We start from the raw sequence: 12536 nt of genomic DNA on the forward strand, positions 1-12536 counted from the left end.
ACGAGGTGAGGGGCTTAGACCATGGCTGGGCAATGTTGTTTCTTACACCTGGGTGTGTGGCATTTTGTTGAGCTGGCTACCCCCACTTGGGATAAGTGTTCCACAGCAAGCGCCTATTGTTCGTCAGAAGCCGTTTTTGCCTCAGGGGTCTCCGGGCTGTGTTCGTTGGGGTTGAACTCCTGCTAGCAAAACCGCCGGGTTGAGGGAAGGGTTCAGACTGCCTGGCCCTGTGGTCTCTTCCAGGTCAGTGTATGGCATTTCCTTCCCCTTGCCACAGGCACCTGGGAGCATGTCTGCCCGTGGAGAAAGACTTTCCCGTGGGAAGCCGGTTTCTGTCAAACGGGTCCCAGTGCTCTGCTCCTCTCTTTTCACTCCTGCTGCCAGAAGCCCAGGGAGGATGGGACGGCTTAGAACATGTCTGGGCACTGTGGTTTCTTCCAGAGAAGTGGAGGGCATTTGCTTTACCTTGCCACAACCACTTGTGAGAGGGTCTGCACCTCAGGAAAACTGTTTCCATGGGAAGCCGGCTTTTTGCAAAGGGGTCTCAGGGCCATCGGCCTCGGCTGTCCCTCCGGCTCCCCAAAGCACAGGGACGAGGTGAGGGGCTTAGACCATTGCTGGGCAATGTTGTTTCTTACACCTGGGTGTGTGGCATTTTGTTGACCTGGCTACCCCCACTTGGGATAGGTGTTCCACAGCAAGCACCTATTGTTCGTCGGAAGCAGTTTTTGCCTCAGGGGTCTCCGGGCTGTGTTCGTTGGGGTTGAACTCCTGCTAGCAAAACCGCCGGGTTGAGGGAAGGGTTCAGACTGTGCCTGGGCCCTGTGGTCTCTTTCAGGTCAGTGTATGGCATTTCCTTCCCCTTGCCACAGGCACCTGGGAGCATGTCTGCCCGTGGAGAAAGACTTTCCCGTGGGAAGCCGGTTTCTGTCAAACGGGTCCCAGTGCTCTGCTCCTCTCTTTTCACTCCTTCCGCCAGAAGCCCAGGGAGGATGGGAGGGCTTAGAACATGGCTGGGCACTGTGGTTTCTTCCAGAGAATTGGAGGGTATTTGCTTTACCTTGCCACAACCCCTTGTGAGAGGGTCTGCACCTCAGGAAAACTGTTTCCGTGGGAAGCCGGCTTTTTGCAAAGGGGTCTCAGGGCCGTGGGCCTCGGCTGTCCCTCCGGCTCCCCAATACACAGGGACGAGGTGAGGGGCTTAGACCATGGCTGGGCAATGTTGTTTCTTACACCTGGGTGTGTGGCATTTTGTTGAGCTGGCTACCCCCACTTGGGATAAGTGTTCAACAGCAAGCGCCTATTTTTCGTCAGAAGCCGTTTTTGCCTCAGGGGTCTCCGGGCTGTGTTCGTTGGGGTTGAACTCCTGCTAGCAAAACCGCCGGGGTGAGGGAAGGGTTCAGACTGTGCCTGGGCCCTGTGGTCTCTTCCAGGTCAGTGTATGGCATTTCCTTCCCCTTGCCACAGGCACCTGGGAGCATGTCTGCCCGTGGAGAAAGACTTTCCCGTGGGAAGCCGGTTTCTGTCAAACGGGTCCCAGTGCTCTGCTCCTCTCTTTTCACTCCTGCTGCCAGAAGCCCAGGGCGGATGGGAGGGCTTAGAACATGGCTGGGCACTGTGGTTTCTTCCAGAGAAGTGGAGGGTATTTGCTTTACCTTGCCACAACCCCTTGTGAGACGGTCTGCACCTCCGGAAAACTGTTTCCGTGGGAAGCCGGCTTTTTGCAAAGGGGTCTCAGGGCCGTGGGCCTCGGCTGTCCCTCCGGCTCCCCAATACACAGGGACGAGGTGAGGGGCTTAGACCATGGCTGGGCAATGTTGTTTCTTACACCTGGGTGTGTGGCATTTTTTCGAGCTGGCTACCCCCACTTGGGATAAGTGTTCAACAGCAAGCGCCTATTTTTCGTCAGAAGCCGTTTTTGTCTCAGGGGTCTCCGGGCTGTGTTCGCTGGGGTTGAACTCCTGCTAGCAAAACCGCCGGGGTGAGGGAAGGGTTCATACTGTGCCTGGGCCCTGTGGTCTCTTCCAGGTCAGTGTATGGCATTTCCTTCCCCTTGCCACAGGCACCTGGGAGCATGTCTGCACGTGGAGAAAGACTTTCCCGTGGGAAGCCGGTTTTTGTCAAACGGGTCCCAGTGCTCTGCTCCTCTCTTTTCACTCCTGCTGCCAGAAGCCCAGGGAGGATGGGAGGGCTTAGAACATGGCTGGGCACTGTGGTTTCTTCCAGAGAAGTGGAGGGCATTTGCTTTACCTTGCCACAACCACTTGTGAGAGGGGCTGCACCTCAGGAAAACTGTTTCCGTGGGAAGCCGGCTTTTTGCAAAGGGGTCTCAGGGAAGTGGGCCTCGGCTGTCCCTCCGGCTCCCCAATACACAGGGACGAGGTGAGGGGCTTAGACCATGGCTGGGCAATGTTGTTTCTTACACCTGGGTGTGTGGCATTTTGTTGAGCTGGCTACCCCCACTTGGGATAAGTGTTCCACAGCAAGCGCCTATTGTTCGTCAGAAGCCGTTTTTGCCTCAGGGGTCTCCGGGCTGTGTTCGTTGGGGTTGAACTCCTGCTAGCAAAACCGCCGGGTTGAGGGAAGGGTTCAGACTGCCTGGCCCTGTGGTCTCTTCCAGGTCAGTGTATGGCATTTCCTTCCCCTTGCCACAGGCAGCTGGGAGCATGTCTGCCCGTGGAGAAAGACTTTCCCGTGGGAAGCCGGTTTCTGTCAAACGGGTCCCAGTGCTCTGCTCCTCTCTTTTCACTCCTGCTGCCAGAAACCCAGGGAGGATGGGACGGCTTAGAACATGGCTGGGCACTGTGGTTTCTTCCAGAGAAGTGGAGGGCATTTGCTTTACCTTGCCACAACCACTTGTGAGAGGGTCTGCACCTCAGGAAAACTCTTTCCATGGGAAGCCGGCTTTTTGCAAAGGGGTCTCAGGGCCATCGGCCTCGGGTGTCCCTCCGGCTCCCCAAAGCACAGGGACGAGGTGAGGGGCTTAGACCATTGCTGGGCAATGTTGTTTCTTACACCTGGGTGTGTGGCATTTTGTTGACCTGGCTACCCCCACTTGGGATAGGTGTTCCACAGCAAGCACCTATTGTTCGTCGGAAGCCGTTTTTGCCTCAGGGGTCTCCGGGCTGTGTTCGTTGGGGTTGAACTCCTGCTAGCAAAACCGACGGGGTGAGGGAAGGGTTCAGACTGTGCCTCGGCCCTGTGGTCTCTTTCAGGTCAGTGTATGGCATTTCCTTCCCCTTGCCACAGGCACCTGGGAGCATGTCTGCCCGTGGAGAAAGACTTTCCTGTGGGAAGCCGGTTTCTGTCAAACGGGTCCCAGTGCTCTGCTCCTCTCTTTTCACTCCTTCCGCCAGAAGCCCAGGGAGGATGGGAGGGCTTAGAACATGGCTGGGCACTGTGGTTTCTTCCAGAGAAGTGGAGGGCATTTGCTTTACCTTGCCACAACCACTTGGGATAGGGTCTGCACCTCAGGAAAACTGTCTCCGTGGGAAGCCGGCTTTTTGCAAAGGGGTCTCAAGGCCGTGTGCCTCGGCTGTCCCTCCGGCTCCCCAAAGCACAGGGACGAGGTGAGGGGCTTAGACCATGGCTGGGCAATGTTGTTTCTTACACCTGGGTGTGTGGCATTTTGTTGAGCTGGCTACCCCCACTTGGGATAGGTGTTCCACAGCAAGCGCCTATTGTTCGTCAGAAGCCGTTTTTGCCTCAGGGGTCTCCGGGCTGTGTTCGTTGGGGTTGAACTCCTGCTAGCAAAACCGCCGGGTTGAGCGAAGGGTTCAGACTGTGCCTGGGCCCTGTGGTCTCTTCCAGGTCAGTGTATGGCATTTCCTTCCCCTTGCCACAGGCACCTGGGAGCATGTCTGCCCGTGGAGAAAGACTTTCCCGTGGGAAGCCGGTTTTTGTCAAACGGGTCCCAGTGCTCTGCTCCTCTCTTTTCACTCCTGCTGCCAGAAGCCCAGGGAGGATGGGAGGGCTTAGAACATGGCTGGGCACTGTGGTTTCTTCCAGAGAAGTGGAGGGCATTTGCTTTACCTTGCCACAACCACTTATGAGAGGGTCTGCACCTCAGGAAAACTTTTTCTGTGGGAAGCCGGCTTTTTGAAAAGGGGTCTCAGGGCCGTGGGCCTCGGCTTTCCCTCTGGCTCCCCAAAGCACAGGGACGAGGTGAGGGGCTTAGACCATGGCTGGGCAATGTTGTTTCTTACACCTGGGTGTGTGGCATTTTGTTGACCTGGCTACCCCCACTTGGGATAGGTGTTCCACAGCAAGCGCCTATTGTTCGTCAGAAGCCGTTTTTGCCTCAGGGGTCTCCGGGCTGTGTTCGTTGGGGTTGAACTCCTGCTAGCAAAACCGCCGGGTTGAGTGAAGCGTTCAGACTGTGCCTGGGCCCTGGGGTCTCTTCCAGGTCAGTGTATGGCATTTCCTTCCCCTTGCCACAGGCACCTGGGAGCATGTCTGCACGTGGAGAAAGACTTTCCCGTGGGAAGCCGGTTTTTGTCAAACGGGTCCCAGTGCTCTGCTCCTCTCTTTTCACTCCTGCTGCCAGAAGCCCAGGGAGGATGGGAGGGCTTAGAACATGGCTGGGCACTGTGGTTTCTTCCAGAGAAGTGGAGGGCATTTGCTTTACCTTGGCACAACCACTTGTGAGAGGGTCTGCACCTCAGGAAAACTGTTTCCATGGGAAGCTGGCTTTTTGCAAAGGGGTCTCAGGGCCATCGGCCTCGGCTGTCCCTCCGGCTCCCCAAAGCACAGGGACGAGGTGAGGGGCTTAGACCATGGCTGGGCAATGTTGTTTCTTACACCTGGGTGTGTGGCATTTTGTTGACCTGGCTACCCCCACTTGGGATAGGTGTTCCACAGCAAGCGCCTATTGTTCGTCAGAAGCCGTTTTTGCCTCAGGGGTCTCCGGGCTGTGTTCGTTGGGGTTGAACTCCTTCTAGCAAAACCGCCGGGGTGAGGGAAGGGTTCAGACTGTGCCTGGGCCCTGTGGTCTCTTCCAGGTCAGTGTATGGCATTTCCTTCCCCTTGCCACAGGCACCTGGGAGCATGTCTGCACGTGGAGAAAGACTTTCCCGTGGGAAGACGGTTTTTGTCAAACGGGTCCCAGTGCTCTGCTCCTCTCTTTTCACTCCTGCTGCCAGAAGCCCAGGGAGGATGGGAGGGCTTAGAACATGGCTGGGCACTGTGGTTTCTTCAGAGAAGTGGAGGGCATTTGCTTTACCTTGCCACAACCACTTGTGAGAGGGTCTGCACCTCAGGAAAACTGTTTCCATGGGAAGCCGGCTATTTGCAAAGGGGAATCAGGGCCATAGGCCTCGGGTGTCCCTCCGGCTCCCCAAAGCACAGGGACGAGGTGAGGGGCTTAGACCATTGCTGGGCAATGTTGTTTCTTACACCTGGGTGTGTGGCATTTTGTTGAGCTGGCTACCCCCACTTGGGATAGGTGTTCCACAGCAAGCACCTATTGTTCGTCGGAAGCCGTTTTTGCCTCAGGGGTCTCCGGGCTGTGTTCGTTGGGGTTGAACTCCTGCTAGCAAAACCGCCGGGGTGAGGGAAGGTTTCAGACTGTGCCTGGGCCCTGTGGTCTCTTTCAGGTCAGTGTATGGCATTTCCTTCCCCTTGCCACAGGCACCTGGGAGCATGTCTGCCCGTGGAGAAAGACTTTCCCGTGGGAAGCCGGTTTCTGTCAAACGGGTCCCAGTGCTCTGCTCCTCTCTTTTCACTCCTGCTGCCAGAAGCCCAGGGAGGATGGGAGGGCTTAGAACATGGCTGGGCACTGTGGTTTCTTCCAGAGAAGTGGAGGGCATTTGCTTTACCTTGCCACAACCACTTGTGAGAGGGTCTGCACCTCAGGAAAACTGTTTCCGTGGGAAGCCGGCTTTTTGCAAAGGGGTCTCAGGGCAGTGCGCCTCGGCTGTCCCTCCGGCTCCCCAAAGCACAGGGACGAGGTGAGGGGCTTAGACCATGGCTGGGCAATGTTGTTTCTTACACCTGGGTGTGTGGCATTTTGTTGAGCTGGCTACCCCCACTTGGGATAGGTGTTCCACAGCAAGCGCCTATTGTTCGTCAGAAGCCTTTTTTGCCTCAGGGGTCTCCGGGCTGTGTTTGTTGGGGTTGAACTCCTGCTAGCAAAACCGCCGGGTTGAGCGAAGGGTTCAGACTGTGCCTGGGCCCTGTGTTCTCTTCCAGGTCAGTGTATGCCATTTCCTTCCCCTTGCCACAGGCACCTGGGAGCATGTCTGCCCGTGGAGAAAGACTTTCCCGTGGGAAGCCGGTTTTTGTCAAACGGGTCCCAGTGCTCTGCTCCTCTCTTTTCACTCCTGCTGCCAGAAGCCCAGGGAGGATGGGAGGGCTTAGAACATGGCTGGGCACTGTGGTTTCTTCCAGAGAAGTGGAGGGTATTTGCTTTACCTTGCCACAACCCCTTGTGAGAGGGTCTGCACCTCAGGAAAACTGTTTCCGTGGGAAGCCGGCTTTTTGCAAAGGGGTCTCAGGGCCGTGGGCCTCGGCTGTCCCTCCGGCTCCCCAATACACAGGGACGAGGTGAGGGGCTTCGACCATGCCTGGGCAATGTTGTTTCTTACACCTGGGTGTGTGGCATTTTGTTGAGCTGGCTACCCCCACTTGGGATAAGTGTTCAACAGCAAGCGCCTATTTTTCGTCAGAAGCCGTTTTTGCCTCAGGGGTCTCCGGGCTGTGTTCGTTGGGGTTGAACTCCTGCTAGCAAAACCGCCGGGGTGAGGGAAGGGTTCATACTGTGCCTGGGCCCTGTGGTCTCTTCCAGGTCAGTGTATGGCATTTCCTTCCCCTTGCCACAGGCACCTGGGAGCATGTCTGCCCGTGGAGAAAGACTTTCCCGTGGGAAGCCGGTTTCTGTCAAACGGGTCCCAGTGCTCTGCTCCTCTCTTTTCACTCCTGCTGCCAGAAGCCCAGGGAGGATGGGAGGGCTTAGAACATGGCTGGGCACTGTGGTTTCTTCCAGAGAAGTGGAGGGCATTTGCTTTACCTTGCCACAACCACTTGTGAGAGGGGCTGCACCTCAGGAAAACTGTTTCCATGGGAAGCCGGCTTTTTGCAAAGGGGACTCAGGGCCATCGGCCTCGGCTGTCCCTCCGGCGCCCCAAAGCACAGGGACGAGGTGAGGGGCTTAGACCATGGCTGGGCAATGTTGTTTCTTACACCTGGGTGTGTGGCATTTTGTTGAGCTGGCTACCTCCACTTGGGATAGGTGTTCCACAGCAAGTGCCTATTGTTCGTGAGAAGCCGTTTTTGCCTCAGGGGTCTCCGGGCTGTGTTCGTTGGGGTTGAACTCCTGCTAGCAAAACCGCCGGGTTGAGCGAAGGGTTCAGACTGTGCCTGGGCCCTGTGGTCTCTTCCAGGTCAGTGTATGGCATTTCCTTCCCCTTGCCACAGGCACCTGGGAGCATGTCTGCCCGTGGAGAAAGACTTTCCCGTGGGAAGCCGGGTTTTGTCAAACGGGTCCCAGTGCTCTGCTCCTCTCTTTTCACTCCTTCCGCCAGAAGCCCAGGGAGGATGGGAGGGCTTAGAACATGGCTGGGCACTGTGGTTTCTTCCAGAGAAGTGGAGGGCATTTGCTTTACCTTGCCACAACCACTTGGGATAGGGTCTGCACCTCAGGAAAACTGTTTCCGTGGGAAGCCGGCTTTTTGCAAAGGGGTCTCAGGGCCGTGTGCCTCGGCTGTCCCTCCGGCTCCCCAAAGCACAGGGACGAGGTGAGGGGCTTAGACCATGGCTGGGCAATGTTGTTTCTTACACCTGGGTGTGTGGCATTTTGTTGAGCTGGCTACCCCCACTTGGGATAGGTGTTCCACAGCAAGCGCCTATTGTTCGTCAGAAGCCGTTTTTGCCTCAGGGGTCTCCGGGCTGTGTTCGTTGGGGTTGAACTCCTGCTAGCAAAACCGCCGGGGTGAGGGAAGGGTTCATACTGTGCCTGGGCCCTGTGGTCTCTTCCAGGTCAGTGTATGGCATTTCCTTCCCCTTGCCACAGGCACCTGGGAGCATGTCTGCCCGTGGAGAAAGACTTTCCCGTGGGAAGCCGGTTTTTGTCAAACGGGTCCCAGTGCTCTGCTCCTCTCTTTTCACTCCTGCTGCCAGAAGCCCAGGGAGGATGGGAGGGCTTAGAACATGGCTGGGCACTGTGGTTTCTTCCAGAGAAGTGGAGGGCATTTGCTTTACCTTGCCACAACCACTTATGAGAGGGTCTGCACCTCAGGAAAACTGTTTCCGTGGGAAGCCGGCTTTTTGAAAAGGGGTCTCAGGGCCGTGGGACTCGGCTTTCCCTCCGGCTCCCCAAAGCACAGGGACGAGGTGAGGGGCTTAGACCATGGCTGGGCAATGTTGTTTCTTACACCTGGGTGTGTGGCATTTTGTTGAGCTGGCTACCCCCACTTGGGATAGGTGTTCCACAGCAAGCGCCTATTGTTCGTCAGAAGCCGTTTTTGCCTCAGGGGTCTCCGGGCTGTGTTCGTTGGGTTTGAACTCCTGCTAGCAAAACCGCCGGGTTGAGGGAAGGGTTCATACTGTGCCTGGGCCCTGTGGTCTCTTCCAGGTCAGTGTATGGCATTTCCTTCCCCTTGCCACAGGCACCTGGGAGCATGTCTGCCCGTGGAGAAAGACTTTCCCGTGGGAAGCCGGTTTCTGTCAAACGGGTCCCAGTGCTCTGCTCCTCTCTTTTCACTCCTGCTGCCAGAAGCCCAGGGCGGATGGGAGGGCTTAGAACATGGCTGGGCACTGTGGTTTCTTCCAGAGAAGTGGAGGGCATTTGCTTTACCTTGCCACAACCCCTTGTGAGAGGGTCTGCACCTCAGGAAAACTGTTTCCGTGGGAAGCCGGCTTTTTTCAAAGGGGTCTCAGGGCCGTGGGCCTCGGCTGTCCCTCCGGCTCCCCAAAGCACAGGGACGAGGTGAGGGGCTTAGACCATGGCTGGGCAATGTTGTTTCTTACACCTGGGTGTGTGGCATTGTTTACCTGGCTACCCCCACTTGGGTTAGGTGTTCCACAACAAGCACCTATTGTTCGTCAGAAGCCGTTTTTGCCTCAGGGGTCTCCGGGCTGTGTTCGTTGGGGTTGAACTCCTGCTAGCAAAACCGCCGGGGTGAGGGAAGGGTTCAGACTGTGCCTGGGCCCTGTGGTCTCTTCCAGGTCAGTGTATGGCATTTCCTTCCCCTTGCCACAGGCACCTGGGAGCATGTCTGCCCGTGGAGAAAGACTTTCCCGAGGGAAGCCGGGTTTTTTTCAAACGGGTCCCAGTGCTCTGCTCCTCTCTTTTCACTCCTGCTGCCAGAAGCCCAGGGCGGATGGGAGGGCTTAGAACATGGCTGGGCACTGTGGTTTCTTCCAGAGAAGTGGAGGGCATTTGCTTTACCTTGCCACAACCACTTGTGAGAGGTTCTACACCTCAGGAAAACTGTCTCCGTGGGAAGCCGGCTTTTTGCAAAGGGGTCTCAGGGCCGTGGGCCTCGGCTGTCCCTCCGGTTCCCCAAAGCACAGGGACGAGGTGAGGGGCTTAGACCATGGCTGGGCAATGTTGTTTCTTACACCTGGGTGTGTGGCATTTTGTTGAGCTGGCTACCCCCACTTGGGATAAGTGTTCCACAGCAAGCGCCTATTGTTCGTCAGAAGCCGTTTTTGCCTCAAGGGTCTCCGGGCTGTGTTCGTTGGGGTTGAACTCCTGCTAGCAAAACCGCCAGGTTGAGGGAAGGGTTCAGACTGCCTGGCCCTGTGGTCTCTTCCAGGTCAGTGTATGGCATTTCCTTCCCCTTGCCACAGGCACCTGGGAGCATGTCTGCCCGTGGAGAAAGACTTTCCCGTGGGAAGCCGGTTTCTGTCAAACGGGTCCCAGTGCTCTGCTCCTCTCTTTTCACTCCTGCTGCCAGAAGCCCAGGGAGGATGGGACGGCTTAGAACTTGGCTGGGCACTGTGGTTTCTTCCAGAGAAGTGGAGGGCATTTGCTTTACCTTGCCACAACCACTTGTGAGAGGGTCTGCACCTCAGGAAAACTGTTTCCATGGGAAGCCGGCTTTTTGCAAAGGGGTCTCAGGGCCATCGGCCTCGGGTGTCCCTCCGGCTCCCCAAAGCACAGGGACGAGGTGAGGGGCTTAGACCATTGCTGGGCAATGTTGTTTCTTACACCTGGGTGTGTGGCATTTTGTTGAGCTGGCTACCCCCACTTGGGATAGGTGTTCCACAGCAAGCACCTATTGTTCGTCGGAAGCCGTTTTTGCCTCAGGGGTCTCCGGGCTGTGTTCGTTGGGGTTGAACTCCTGCTAGCAAAACTGCCGGGGTGAGGGAAGGGTTCAGACTGTGCCTGGGCCGTGTGGTCTCTTTCAGGTCAGTGTATGGCATTTCCTTCCCCTTGCCACAGGCACCTGGGAGCATGTCTGCCCGTGGAGAAAGACTTTCCCGTGGGAAGCCGGTTTCTGTCAAACGGGTCCCAGTGCTCTGCTCCTCTCTTTTCACTCCTTCCGCCAGAAGCCCAGGGAGGATGGGAGGGCTTAGAACATGGCTGGGCACTGTGGTTTCTTCCAGAGAAGTGGAGGGCATTTGCTTTACCTTGCCACAACCACTTGGGATAGGGTCTGCACCTCAGGAAAACTGTTTCCGTGGGAAGCCGGCTTTTTGCAAAGGGGTCTCAGGGCCGTGTGCCTCGGCTGTCCCTCCGGCTCCCCAAAGCACAGGGACGAGGTGAGGGGCTTAGACCATGGCTGGGCAATGTTGTTTCTTACACCTGGGTGTGTGGCATTTTGTTGAGCTGGCTACCCCCACTTGGGATAGGTGTTCCACAGCAAGCGCCTATTGTTCGTCAGAAGCCGTTTTTGCCTCAGGGGTCTCCGGGCTGTGTTCGTTGGGGTTGAACTCCTGCTAGCAAAACCGCCGGGTTGAGCGAAGGGTTCAGACTGTGCCTGGGCCCTGTGGTCTCTTCCAGGTCAGTGTATGGCATTTCCTTCCCCTTGCCACAGGCACCTGGGAGCATGTCTGCCCGTGGAGAAAGACTTTCCCGTGGGAAGCCGGTTTTTGTCAAACGGGTCCCAGTGCTCTGCTCCTCTCTTTTCACTCCTGCTGCCAGAAGCCCAGGGAGGATGGGAGGTCTTAGAACATGGCTGGGCACTGTGGTTTCTTCCAGAGAAGTGGAGGGCATTTGCTTTACCTTGCCACAACCACTTATGAGAGGGTCTGCACCTCAGGAAAACTGTTTCTGTGGGAAGCCGGCTTTTTGAAAAGGGGTCTCAGGGCCGTGGGCCTCGGCTTTCCCTCTGGCTCCCCAAAGCACAGGGACGAGGTGAGGGGCTTAGACCATGGCTGGGCAATGTTGTTTCTTACACCTGGGTGTGTGGCATTTTGTTGAGCTGGCTACCCCCACTTGGGATAGGTGTTCCACAGCAAGCGCCTATTGTTCGTCAGAAGCCGTTTTTGCCTCAGGGGTCTCCGGGCTGTGTTCGTTGGGGTTGAACTCCTGCTAGCAAAACCGCCGGGTTGAGTGAAGCGTTCAGACTGTGCCTGGGCCCTGTGGTCTCTTCCAGGTCAGTGTATGGCATTTCCTTCCCCTTGCCACAGGCACCTGGGAGCATGTCTGCACGTGGAGAAAGACTTTCCCGTGGGAAGCCGGTTTTTGTCAAACGGGTCCCAGTGCTCTGCTCCTCTCTTTTCACTCCTGCTGCCAGAAGCCCAGGGAGGATGGGAGGTCTTAGAACATGGCTGGGCACTGTGGTTTCTTCCAGAGAAGTGGAGGGCATTTGCTTTACCTTGGCACAACCACTTGTGAGAGGGTCTGCACCTCAGGAAAACTGTTTCCATGGGAAGCTGGCTTTTTGCAAAGGGGTCTCAGGGCCATCGGCCTCGGCTGTCCCTCCGGCTCCCCAAAGCACAGGGACGAGGTGAGGGGCTTAGACCATGGCTGGGCAATGTTGTTTCTTACACCTGGGTGTGTGGCATTTTGTTGACCTGGCTACCCCCACTTGGGATAGGTGTTCCACAGCAAGCGCCTATTGTTCGTCAGAAGCCGTTTTTGCCTCAGGGGTCTCCGGGCTGTGTTCCTTGGGGTCGAACTCCTTCTAGAAAAACCGCCGGGGTGAGGGAAGGGTTCAGACTGTGCCTGGGCCCTGTGGTCTCTTCCAGGTCAGTGTATGGCATTTCCTTCCCCTTGCCACAGGCACCTGGGAGCATGTCTGCACGTGGAGAAAGACTTTCCCGTGGGAAGACGGTTTTGGTCAAACGGGTCCCAGTGCTCTGCTCCTCTCTTTTCACTCCTGCTGCCAGAAGCCCAGGGAGGATGGGAGGGCTTAGAACATGGCTGGGCACTGTGGTTTCTTCCAGAGAAGTGGAGGGCATTTGCTTTACCTTGGCACAACCACTTGTGAGAGGGTCTGCACCTCAGGAAAACTGTTTCCATGGGAAGCCGGCTATTTGCAAAGGGGAATCAGGGCCATAGGCCTCGGGTGTCCCTCCGGCTCCCCAAAGCACAGGGACGAGGTGAGGGGCTTAGACCATTGCTGGGCAATGTTGTTTCTTACACCTGG

Source organism: Ursus arctos, unplaced genomic scaffold, assembly GCF_023065955.2.
Source record: "Ursus arctos isolate Adak ecotype North America unplaced genomic scaffold, UrsArc2.0 scaffold_11, whole genome shotgun sequence".
In the NCBI taxonomy this organism is placed as follows: Eukaryota; Metazoa; Chordata; class Mammalia; order Carnivora; family Ursidae; genus Ursus; species Ursus arctos.